General features: G+C 40.1%; 1 long non-coding RNA gene across 1 annotated transcript; it reads left to right on the top strand.

Annotated features, from left to right (window-relative positions):
- Window positions 1–1,130: 1,130 nt before the first annotated feature.
- On the top strand, window positions 1,131–10,482 carry LOC143155931 (uncharacterized). Its single transcript, XR_012994508.1, has 3 exons — window positions 1,131–1,423; window positions 7,824–7,921; window positions 10,140–10,482. It is a non-coding gene; the product is annotated as an uncharacterized LOC143155931 (long non-coding RNA).
- The last annotated feature ends 337 nt before the right edge of the window (window positions 10,483–10,819 follow it).

Consider the following 10,819-nt stretch of genomic DNA (forward strand, 5'->3'; position numbering starts at 1 on the left):
GAAATTTCAGCAACAAGTTTTCTTCTGGGGGTGAGTCAGAAAGTTGAATATCTAGAGTTTTTAGACCACTTGCAGTGTTTCCATACTTTATTCATAGTATTTCTGTTTAAAAATAATGAATCTATAATTTTAGACTGGTTTTGAAGAGTTTTAAAAAATCAAACTTGAATCGGAAGTTAAGCTAAGTTAAGCTGACATTTTTGTTTGTTTGTTTTTCATTGTTCAAAGGAAAAAAAAACCCACATAGATTTCATATGATGTTAAAGTAGGAGTCCCTCCCGCTCCCCAGTTAAGCAAATAACTGAAAATTTACTCACTGCCACAGTTTAATTTATAACTTTCCCAATGGCACCTTTGATCTCTTGTTTTTTTTGACTCAGCTACCTGCAGACTGCTTTTTGAGAAGATCTCTCCTCAGGACGTGCACAGATTTTGTGTGAGGATCAATGCATCATTTTACGTCTGTGCCCCCAGTAACTAACTCTTCGGCACAGTGTTTCACCGCGCACCAACTCCCTTCCTCCCCTCTCTGCCCCCTCCCTTCTCCCTACACTGTCAGGGCTGTTTCTGATGGGCGAGATGACCCCCCGACCCATGTGCAGCAAGCTGGAATTCCCTTTTCCACAATCCTAGCAAAATATTCCTCTTTCGTGATTCCCAGAGGAAGTGAATGAGTTATAATAATGGAGGGAAGGGAGAAAAAGCTGCCAGTTGTTTCCGCCTCTGGATATTTTGGTCGCAGGGAGGGGGGTTGCTGTATTATTGGGAATGGATGCTGTGCTATTTTGAGATCTCAAAACAGGAGGAGGGTAAACAATTAAATTTTTTATTTCCGTGTTTGCAGATATGGGAGGCGCTCTGTCTCATTGGTCCCCTGGACTCAGAAACTGATTAACAAAGTCTGCCTTCGTTTGCAGGTTTAAGGTTGTACTTTGGACTGGAACAAAATGCACACCGACCTTTCTGAGGTTCAGTTACCTGTTTTGCTTGCAACCGCATCTCAAACATGTACGCAGGGTCCCTGCAGTGCGGGGGGCATGTTGCCATCGCTCCTCCCCACTCACAGGTTGCCTGCAGTCAGCCGAGATGCCTTTTCCCCCGTCGGAGGCAGGGAACCATGTAACGCTGAGAGCCTCGCCCTGCTGGGACCCCCCGGCCCCAGCCCTGACCCCGACAGCCAGGCTAGGGCCACCTGCCCGGGGGGCTGCCCCGGGCCCCCAGCTGCCACAAAGGGACTACGGGGCACAAGGGTCTTCTGCAGAGACCTGCACTCCTCAACCCCTCAGGAAGCCTCGTATTTTGCCATTAATGAGCTCAGAGGACCATAAACGAGCTGGTAACGCTGTTTCTAGGCCCATGTGGGTGGCCATTTATAGCACTCAAAGCAAAAGAAGGCTGGGTAGCGACACTGTGTGCACTACAGGTAAGTGGTAACAAGATGTCTTACTGTAACAATTAGACATGGAGTTTCATCTCTGGTGCATTAACATGTATGAACATCACTTCCCAATTTTAGGTAGGGATGAGGCCCTGAAAGGTAACTCTTTTGCTTTATATTTTGTAGAGCAGATGAATCTGAGATGTAGATCAGGTGTGTCCTCCCATTTAGTAAGGTAAAAACTTCAGCATTTTTCTCTCTTTTTCCATTCAGCCCTGCATAGATCAAAATTTGATTTATCAGTTAGGTATCATTATGGACAGCCTTGAAGCCAGGTTTATTTGATTGCTGCCAGAGTGGCACGCTGTCAGAGCGGCTTACATCTCCTGCACTGCGAACGGCGTAGCCCGCGTCAGAGAGCCTGCTGACAGAGGATGGGCAGCTGGGACCCATCAGGTACCGCTGTCACGTCCAAGCAGCCAGTAACACGACCTCTCCCAGGAGAAATAGGTACTATAGTGTTACCTGATTCAGGAGGCCAAGACTGCTTTGGCTGTTTCCGCATTAAAAAAGAAATAAATCGTGCAGTTCTTTCAAATGTTTGCAGGTCTCTGAGAAAGAAGTTATCAGATAGACAAAGAAAAGATTAATAACCTAAGTCAAAAAGCATGGAGGTAGGACAGTGAGACAAAGTAACAAAGTAATGATCTTTTCTTTTGTTTTATTTTTTTTCCCTATTATGCCCATCTGCATGGTTTTTCTTGATTCTAAGCTCTTTTCTAGAAAAAGCCACCTTCAAGTATATCTAACCAGCAGAGGTTATAGTCATCGTGGCTATGATGACTGCTTACAGCATCTGCTTTACAGTGATATGTAAGTCAGAAAGAACCATTTAAAATTAGCACTAAGATATTGTATATTTCAATAGCATTGGATAAATAAAAATACAAAGGCCAGAAGAAAGAAATGGCACACCGACAAATAACAAACCCATTCACCCATATCTTAGTTCTTGACACCCCAAACTGAAAATGAAGGTTGCTGCTTTGAAGACTGCTGAACTAATGAAATTCTGCTGTTTAACGCCGTGTTCACATAACAAGCTATTGAGATGGCATGATCTTCTTGTCACTTGGGGAGAGAACCGATTCCTACGCATTTTAGCTGGCAAACAGGATGAAGTATGTCAAGCTATGTACATTCATCAGTGCTGAAGGATTACATACATTTATACCTGACCAGGTTAATTTTAATACAATAGAGTGACATGAAACTTTCCTCTCCAATTAAGTAAGTTTGGTGTGTGGTTAGAGATTAAATAAAAAGGTGTTCCCAACGTCATTTTTGGTCTGGAGATGATTTTACGCTAATGAATTTCACATACTGCATGTTGTATGTAATCAGTGTTTATTTTACCTGGATTATAGTAACATTTTCTATTAATGTATTTAACAGCACCAGTTACTAGCATTACGCAGAGGGTGTGTGTATTAATTAAAAACTACACATACATGAATGCAAACTACTCAAATGGGACCACGTTCTGCCTTAAACAATATTGAAGCAGGGGAATAGAGGTAGTGCACAGGGGAAAGAATTAGACCCTGAGATTCTCCATTTGATCCATGTATAGAAAACATGGTACATGTGTATGATTGGCAAGGACTGTAGTTATCCTAGACTTGTTGCCCTGGTTCTGACACCTCCATGGTTATGAACTTAACATGTGGTATGTGCTTCATAAAACAATTCTGCCATTGTTAAGCTTCTTTGCACAGACAATGAACAAATTTATTGGACTATGTACACTATGCATGAAAATTCAGTCTCTGAGGATTACTTTTTGTTTGCCAGAACCTGAGCTATTTCCAGTACATTTGAGGATTTTCCACAATTGGAAAACACCTAACTGTGGGTGTGGGATAAACAGGGAGAGAAAAAAAAAGCCTATAACTGTTAAAATTTCCACTAATAGGATTGAAAACTGGGAGTAAATGTGCCTGGGATGACAAAAAGCATTTCATAGACCATTGCATATCCAGAATCAGCTATTCTTTTTTCACATGTAGCAGATTTGTGGCACATATGGGACAACATCCCTTTGTATGCATACCAGATATAAACCTACTTATCATAACAGGAGGAACACTTCAGTAGATGTCATAAGCCTTGTTTCACATTTCAAAATTTCAAGGGTTATTGCTGTTTTCAGTTGCTGATATAACCTTACTGACCGCGTCTTTCAAAAGTTCTGGGATACTGCAAGTCACCATGCAAAAAGAGCATTGATAAAATAAGGTGATATAGAAAGCAAAAGAACACTGCATGACCTCCTGTTTTCAGGCTACACTTTGGAGGCATGAGCTACTGCTCTTACTTAATTTGATGTGGAAATGTCTTTATAGGTGAACTCTTCCAAATCAATGCAACTTCCTTTCTACTAATTTACTATTTGGCTTCTGTAATTGTTCTCATATCAACAATAATGCAAAGTCCTCATACCTTTAATTTTTCTTCAGGAAAAGGATTCTTCCAGTTTTACATATGGAGGGACAAACAGGTATGCCAGGTCAGTAGCATACCTAAGCAAAATATTGTTTTCATTGCAGTTGTGCAACCCACTGATTTGATGAAAACAAATGAAAATTGTAAATCAAGATGTAATGTGATTGCGCCCTTATCTGGGAATTCAAATTCTTAAAAGGACTTTGTTTTAGGTCCCAGCTAATTAAATTTTAGGCACTAAAGGCTGAGATGGTAATGCAAGAAAAACAGGATCCTGTCGTGGTTTAACCCCAGCCGGCAACTAAGCCCCACCCAGCCGCTCACTCACTCCCCCACAGTGGGATGGGGAGAGAATCGGAAGGGCAAAAGTGAGAAAACTCGTGGGTTGAGATAAAGACAGTTTCATAGGGAAAGCAAAAGCCGTGCACGCAAGCAAAGCAGAACAAGGAATTCATTCACTGCTTCCCATCGGCAGGCAGGTGTTCAGCCATCTCCAGGACAGCAGGGCTCCATCACGTGTAACGGTGACTTGGGAAGACAAACACCATCATTCCAAACGTCCCCCCTTTCCTTCTTCTTCCCCCAGCTTTATATGCTGAGCATGACGTCACATGGTGTGGGATATCCCTTTGGCCAGTTTGGGTCAGCTGTCCTGGCTGTGCCCCCTCCCAGCTTCTTGTGCACCCCCAGCCTTCTCAGTTGGTAGAGCATGGGAAGCTGAAAAGTCCTTGACTAGTGTAAGCACTACTTAGCAACAACTAAAACATCGGTGTGTTATCAACATTATTCTCATGCTAAATCCAAAACACAGCACTGTACCAGCTACTAGGAAGGAAATTAACTCTATCCCTGCCGAAACCAGGACAATCTGCAGCCACCTAGCACAGAGATCACCTGAAATCATTAATCATCTCTTTGGCCTAAAAATTCCCTTGTAGCTGTATTTCTGCTGCTGCAGTTACTCAGGACTGTCCCAGCCTGAGCACCCAGATGTCCACTTTCCCTCTGCTCAATACCGGGATCAGGGAGGCTGGCAGAGCCGCCCCTGACCTTCTGTGTGGTGCCTGGCAGTTCAAGCACATAGTGAAGAAAAGGAAGCCTTAGGACCCGGTCCCTGATCCCAGTACTATTTCAATTTGCTTCTTTTCTTTTTCCAACTCATGCCTGGATTCTGTCTCACACATTTTTGCATTGAATAGACATTGGAATAAAACAAACAGTTTTTTCCATTTTCTGACCCCCAAACTTCGATCCCAGTGGCTAGGACTTCCTTCCTAGAAGAAGCAAAATGTGAATTTGTCACTTCTTTAGCTGAGGAGGGGATTGAATCCTGGCCCACCACTTTCTACATAAGTACTCTTACCAAGGGCCTGTTGTTACGGGTGGAGGGCAACACTTCCTATTGCTTTAGCATCAGTATCTTAGAAAAGACATCACCGGCTCTTTCAAATAATATTTTATAGGTGTCTGCACTCAAAGTTTCTAAATCCTGATTAGGCAGAGTAGCCTCTCCCAGTCCCTGAGTCACACAGTCAAACACTGGAGAAGGATGTGATTTCAGTCCTATCTTCTGCACAGCGTTTCTCAAGAGGTGTAGGGAGTCCCCTGTCCACTTCTGTTTTGTGGAGCTGCTACTATGAATCTTATCCCTTACGAATCCTCAAGGTTTAATTCTGGGTTGTCAGTTCAGAGCGGTGATGAACCACCTAAAAGCCAGTGTCAGGCTGGTAGGAATGGGTAAGCCTGTAAGACTAACATATCTAGGAAAAAGGTGGGCAGCCTGATCTGGCTAGGCAGAGAGAGAGTGACTCTCAGGCAAGAAGGGACATAGAGAACTGAAGCTCTCCAGCATTGCTGCAGAGCCTTGGAAGAAGATCCCGGCAAGAACAAAAACATGCACATGAACAGTTAGATTTAATGACATGAAAGACAGACACAAAAAGTGACTGTTTGATCTTGACTATTATCCCAGCATTATAGAAAAATAGGGTTGGATGAGATTTGCAGAGGTTATATGGTGATTCTAATTTTTCCCTTTTATCCCTCAGAAGAATCTGTGCATATGCTTGTCTAATCTGCTTGTAAAGACATTGAGTAATTGAAACAATATAACCTCCTCACACATTTTCTTCTTTCTCTCTCTCCTTATTTCTAGGAATTTCTTCCTAGCGGCTAGCCTGAATCCCTTTGTAGCTGAAATCCATGTCATCTTGCTTTTGTCCATGAACCCAGAAAACAGATTTTTTTCCTTGCTTCTTTACAGAGTAATGTGAAACAGTTTTTACTTTCTTAGGGACTATTATGATGTCCTCCCTCAGTTTTCTGTTCTCTAGTCAAAACAAGACCATTTTCAATCTTTTTGCTCTAAATCAGATTTTCTAAATCTCAGATCAGTCTCTTTTGTCTTCCTCAAGTGTTGTGTCTAAAACTGGACACATTATTCTAGCTAAGGCTGTAGCAATGCTGAATTGACTGAAGAATTACTTAACATTTCTTATTTTTGTTTATATATCTCAATATGCTGTATGCCTGTCCTACAACAGCATGATACAGTTGACTCATGTTAGCTCCACATGTATGTCAAGATTCTTTCACAAAGAACTGTTAACAGCTTGTTTTACAGCTGTGCTTCTGCTGTTGATTATTCCTTCATGAGTGTAAAATCTTGTATTTGTTCTTATTATGCCACATTTTTTCGTACTATTTCTCCAGTCTGTCAAAATAAATTCCTAATCCTGTCTTCTGGTTATTTTGTCATCCTACTCTCTCTTCGAATAGTCTGTAAATTTTATAAGCCTTTCTTTTCCATCACCTAGGCACCTAGGTTCCCAATGAAATATTAAAGAGGACTAGAACCAGAAACAAACCATTATCTATTATATATCCTTCTATTTTACTGGATTTTTATTGATATTTATTAATAATAAAATGACAAACTAGAATGATAGCTTGAAATCTAAAAGTGAGGAGGCTTGAGGTATATTGCATGCCCAGGAAAAAAATTAAATCTCTGGAAGGTCAGACTTCATTTGAAATTGCAGAAGCAGGGAGAGTTCTCTGAGGAATTCCTGTCTGACCCTACATTAATGAGAACCATGTTAACTGTGGCACTTTGCCAGATTTAATTATCACAGATCAGATAGTAATTGGAATTAAAGATCCAAAACTACAGATAGGACTTCTGGAAGATGCAGACTTAAGCACATGCAAAGTTTATGTCAGTCTGCATTAATCTGCAGAAATCACTTAAGAGAGGTTGAAAGTACAAGAAGGAAAGCAAGATGTGGGTACACCAGGCAATTGAGCAGTGGGACAGGCAGCTGGAAAACAGATTCTGTAGAGTAGAAATACTCAGATCAAACAGCAAGAAGACACAAAAACAAAGTGCACAAAAGATGAGAACATGCAGGCTCAAATGATGTCCAGAATTTGGAAAATGCTGTAAGAACACTGAGAAATGTAACCACTGCAGAAAAATTCACAAGCCAGAGCAAGAGAAACAAAAGCAGGAAAACAGAGTAAAGAGGTGAGTGGAGTTTGACAATGCAGAACACAGTGAAAAAAAAGTGCGTAGAAACCCTGAGTGGCATTCATCTCATCTTTCTTCAGTAGTCTAAAAAGTGAATTATATCTTCTAAGCTAGATACCTAAGCTCCCTCTGCAATCAGTGGTAAGAAATAGACTTCTTCATAAAAAAGGAGGTTAAATAACCCTGCAGCCTGGGACCTAGACAAGTGGGGGACAGGGTGCTGTGGAGCCAAGCAAAATCATATATAAAATGAAGAAGATGCATAAGGAACAATTATTCTTGTTAGCAGTTGTCAAATAATAACAGAATTTGGTAACCAGTGCAGAAAGTGATGAGAAATGCAACTGTTTGTCAACATTTAAATTCGAGAGCAGCAGAAGTGGAAAACAATTCATGAATGTGCTGCTACAGTGTCCAGAGGAAGCTGCAAATGATGGTCAGAGATGTCTAGTTGTGCCTACAGCCCAGAGAAAAAGGTAACTGCAAGCCGGGAGGCCAAGAATTGCATGGTAAGTATCACAACACGCTTGTTCACTCTTCTTGAAGCATTTAGCCCAGTTGGAAATGTCATACAGTACAAGATGGAGCTTTGATCAAATCCACTGTGGTTGTGCTGGTGTCTGGAGACTCGAGAGAGCAACAGTAACTGAAATAAACTTACAAGTGTTTTGGGAGATCAATAGGAGTGTGCAGCCCCCCAGGAGCTTATGCAAATTGCTATTTGTAATTACACGATTTTCAATCATGAAGGAAGTTAGAGGATATACATAACCCTTAACACTTCCACAGACAGGGGGTGGATAAACTGAGGTGGTTGGATAGAGAGCATGTATCAGCCCAAGAAGTGAGATCGAGAAGATTGGTCCCATTGTAAAATATCGTTCCTACTTGAAGCCTTGCTTAAATTCGCCTTCTTTTAGGATCTAAAATGACATATTGGCCATTTACATAAATAAACGGTACTCTTTATTTTGGCACATCCTTCAATGTTCAGCTGACAAGCACCTCCATCTAGCTGAAACTTAAGCTAAAGAATAGAACTACTGAGTCAGCACCTTATGTTTGTCCAAATTAAGGATAATTTCAGTATTACAGAGCATAAAATCAGCCTAAAATGTCAGCTAAGCTGACAGGCCTGTTAAGTTCTGGGTCCACCAAGACTGTTAATAAAGTTATGGAAATGATCACATTTCATTCTGTCAGCTACCTTTCCACTTGATACCAATATACCTCAGTTTTCATCATATGTGAAGGGTTTTGCCTCTGTGTAGGTGAAGTTAGGCTGTTTTTTTTTAAAAGTGGGTAATATTTGTTCAGTTCCAATGTACTATTCTGGTGATTTCCTTTCTAAAATACCAAATGAGTCAAAACAAATACAAGAAAATCAGTGGGATATTCTACTAGGCTAATAAAAAGCAATTCACTTGGAAACAGTTGGCAGGCTGTTACTTGCCATGTCTTACTGGAGGAGGTGTAGGCAGGCTGAAGCAGAGAGAACTCCTCAGAGATCTTTCCGTTGTTCAGTGGATGAAGCCAGTCTAGTTAACACAGTGCCTTCATGGAGATGAAGGTAAGAGTCATTTTTGAATCATACATGAAAACATGTAAGACTTTGAAGCAGCTGTAATTCATATATATAGGATTTATGTATATACATGGTCTGGAACTCGACTTTTAATAATGAGGTGTTGAGCCATCACAGCGTGATCAGTGCAATTATTAATGCTGCTCTGTCTAAAATTGTTTCTGTTATTTACTTGGATGTTTAACAAAAGAAACACATCCAAGACACTCTACTATTGGAAAATGAAAGGCAGTTTAGCTTTACGTTTATTTATAAAATGCTTTTTAATAAGAAGTATTGTGGACTTTGCTGGACAGGCTTAGGAAAAGATGTTAAAGAAAACGTTAAACTGTATGAAATTTAGCAGGAGCTGTGAATGAAGAGTGAAAATAGGATGCAAATTAATTCTGCCCTAAAATGCCCTGTGATGATGAGACAATGCAGTTTGCTCAAGGGTTTCACAGCTCTCTCATATAAATCCCTGCATAAGCATACAGGAGAACAAGTGGCATGATCAGGTTTTGTGCAATGCCACAGTTCACGCAGCCAAAATCTATTTTATTGTTGCATGGTGGGTCATAATATCCAATGGAAATATATGGAGCACTCCTGTTTTTTTCTGTCACTACATAGCCAGATTAGCTTAACGTCTTGGAAAACAATCACAGTCTGTGATACAAACTGTATAAAGGAGTAAAATGTACTGTTTACTGACCTTAGTTTGTCACTATGTTGCCATTTTATCAGTCTTGGTTACCATTTCACATCAGGACAACAACATTGGCCAACAAAACCAGTGTTTAATTATCTATTCTATGGGAGCATTAACACCCAATTTCACTGGGTAGTCATTATCTACCAATGAATTCAAGTGGTAACCATGTGTTAAATGTTAATGAGCATCATATAATTTACTCATCTTTATTATTACAGCTTTCACTCAGCTACCATGGAAAAATAAGTGTTTTTTTCTTGTGGGGGCAGGGCTCATAAAATGTGTTGTGCATTTGTGGTATTACACTAAAGCCTGAAATGGAAAATATTCATCCACTTGGGCAACTTTACTTGCTTAAGCAGCTTTATGATTATAGTACTGTGATAGAAAAGGCCTTGAAATGCTTAAGTAATAAAGCTATTCTGTAACTGCTGTGTTTCTTTTCCAGGGTAATACACAGACTGCAAAGACAGTCTTCTTCAGAGGATGCCTGAGGAAAGAGTTTGTAACCTGGTCACTAAATGTGTTCTAGAAGTAAAAAAAAAAAAATTAAAGACTACTTTGGACCTACAGGACTTGAAGGCACATGCAAGTATTTGTTGAAGAGTTGTGGCATTACAAAGGGTTATTACACTTAATAGCTCTTTTGTCAGAAAATATAACTAACTTTTTAAAATTACCACCTTTATTTTGGATGAATAGGGGAAAATCTGATCAGATTAAAAAATCTACAAAACCAACTGAAGGGAAGTGACCTTGTTTCCTTAGAAGCTGGAATAAAATAACTGAAACTTTATAGAACTTGCATGGAAAAGATTGCATAATAAGTAGAAGTCTGTTTGCTGTAATTTATCTCTGAAAACATCTGGTCTTTCTTGTTAAATGTGATTAGTGGTACTTGAATCAAATTCAAGATCTTCATCAAATTACCATTTTTTAAGTTGGTGGCAATAATACTAATTGTATGTATGAAGTAAGACTGATTTTCTTCAGTAGTATTTATCCTCAATATTTAGTGTTTGTCATCCTTATGATCAAAGAAGACAGTGGTGCAATCAGGATAGTTGAATCAAGCCTGGCATAGGTATATATAGGTGTATATATATACTCTAGTTATGCCACATGGGA

Source organism: Aptenodytes patagonicus, chromosome 1 (assembly GCF_965638725.1).
Source record: "Aptenodytes patagonicus chromosome 1, bAptPat1.pri.cur, whole genome shotgun sequence".
NCBI classification, from domain to species: Eukaryota; Metazoa; Chordata; class Aves; order Sphenisciformes; family Spheniscidae; genus Aptenodytes; species Aptenodytes patagonicus.